The following is a 2,511-nucleotide window of genomic DNA, read 5'->3' on the forward strand; positions in this document are numbered from 1 at the left end:
ATTTCCGTGTACTTCGACTTCTGCTTTCTGCTTGGTGTTAAGCTAATGACAAATGAGCTAATCACACCTACTCACTGCCCGGCATAGTCCTGCCTTGGTGCCTGCTGGAACAATGCAGCAATGTGTTTATTTCTGCTGTTGCTGCCAGTTTCTTCTTTTGAAGTCAAAGCATTTGGGACAAAACTTCAACAGGCTTATTTTGCAGCCTTCTGGCTGAAAAAAGTTGCAATCCAAATTGCCCCATCTTAATCACAAGAAGTCAGCCCAAATTTTGGAAGATGAACAGTTTGGTCTCTGTGTTTTTCCTAGTAACAAATCTGTCGTCTGGAGGGAAAGGAGGTGTGTCTGATAAAGCTGACACCACATAAGCAAGTCTTGAAACTTTTAGGAATGAATTCCTTCTGCTTGACTATGCTAAATCCTTCATTTACATTGATTTTGTTCAGTGGTTTTTGGGAATATACAATTTAGCAGTGTACCCAGTCGGATAAACCTGGACTTAATTTTTTCCTCCTGTCTTCCTGGTTACTTAATGGCCCTCTAGTGAAAATGTGCATTTGTTATTTGCACTAGCTCTTTTAAAGCTGTGCTTTATGCAGAAATTTGTGGCTGGTGCAGATGGCAGGGAAGGAGTAAGGGAAGGAGGGAGAGTTCCTTCATCTCCAGTAAAATTCTCTGATTCAGTTTTAAGATCCAGGGCTGGAATAGAATTTCAAACTGCAGTTGCCAGAAAGGTCTTTTTCTGGACAGAGCACCAACTGGAAAAATGCTACAAGCTGAATTCAACCCTAAAGCAGATGTCTGCAATAGTCTTCTCTGAGCTCAAGACAAGGAGAAATTGGCTCTGTAGTGTAACAGAGTTGGGTAAAAGATCACTTTGGCCATCTCAGTCTTTCTTCCTCTGAAGGCTGCAAGTATCATTTGCTCTGCCACTGAGTAAAGCTGAACAGGGGAAAACTTATGTTGTTTAGTAAACAAGAAAGCACCTAACAAGATAATTATGAATTAATGTCAAATGGTAGGGCTGTTCTTCAGGCAAAATCCTGGCCTCAATGAAGGTAATAAAAGTAATCCCACAGATTGAAGAGGCAGCCAAGATTGCAACCATGATGTATTATATTTAAAAGCCAATTCAGTGCAATCTTAGAGACCTTGCTTTAAATAATGAGGCTCAAGCTTGCTTCATATTTTTGGATGCTTTCATAATGGTAAATTTTATGTCCAGGGCCAGAGTGAGAATCCAGGCAACTGTCCTTAGGCATGGAACATATATGAGTCATATAATGAGATCTGAATTACAGATCTGATTTAACTGGACTTAGGTTGTACCCTGCAGATAGTTGACAAAAGCAAGAGCAATTGAAAAAGGAATAGTAGGGAGAGACAATGTCTAGGATTACTGTAATACATTTAAACTAAAATCACATAAAATAAAAGTCTCTTGCCACAAAAGTCTATAAAGATAGTGAAAATTGTATATAGCAATATAATACAAAACACAAAGTACTTCAGATCAGAACCTTGAGAATGTAACTTCCAGATTTTTTTATTTTTTTTTTTTTTAGGAAAGACATTGTCATGGTCTTTCACTTAAGATGTTAGGCTGATGCTCAATAGCAATGAACAAAGCAAATGAGAAGATAGAATAAATGCTTCAAAGAGAGACCTACTGGGGATCATTCAATAAACAAACCAAATCAGGATCAGGACCTCTCCTGAGATAAAAATCACTGAAAGGTGCACAAGTGCATGGGACAAAGCAAATGGGCTTGGCCTGCTTTTATTCTTCTTTGCTTGCCTGTTTGTCCACACTACCGGGAACAAGTTAATGGGTTGAATGGATCTTTGATCTGGACTAGAACGATTTCCTGGACAATGGGTTTTTCTTTACCACCCTTCCCTCTGCCTGCCCCATCCTGTTGGAGGAGTGTTGCCATTCGTTGCGGCTTCGAAGTCTGACTCCAAGCAGTCCTCTTGGCAGAAGGCAGCCTCTCTGCATCTAAGTCTCTTTGCTTTTCCTTGTAAAGATTTTGGTCTAAGAACAAGTAGACAGCCTGGGAACATGAAACAACACTGGACTTTTGGGATACAAGTCTTCCTGCTTCACTGGAACCAGGATGCCTGGATTAGATCTAGCAGAAACCAAATACAGCTTTGTAGCTGAGATTGGGAACTCTGATATACACAGGCACTGTTTCCCCGTCTGGTGCATAGACTCTCTCTTGCTCTTTTAAGACAGCTTTTTCATCCATGTTTTTTGGCAGTGCTCCTGACACTGACTCAAAATGACAAGTCACAAGATTTTTTTTTTGTGAGTGTGAGGTTGGAGTGTGTGTCTCAAGCAGGTTTTGGGTAGCCAATGTTCTGAGGGGAAACAGCCATGATATCGCTAATGTTTTGGAAAGCCATGCTGTCACTTCCACTTTGTCCCACCATGTTGTTCTTTCTCAGTGGGAAGGGAATTTTACTTGAAATGGAATTTTGCTTCGGGTTTTACAGCGTGTACTGCAG

The sequence above is a fragment of the Passer domesticus genome, chromosome 1, assembly GCF_036417665.1.
Source record: "Passer domesticus isolate bPasDom1 chromosome 1, bPasDom1.hap1, whole genome shotgun sequence".
Classification (NCBI taxonomy): Eukaryota; Metazoa; Chordata; class Aves; order Passeriformes; family Passeridae; genus Passer; species Passer domesticus.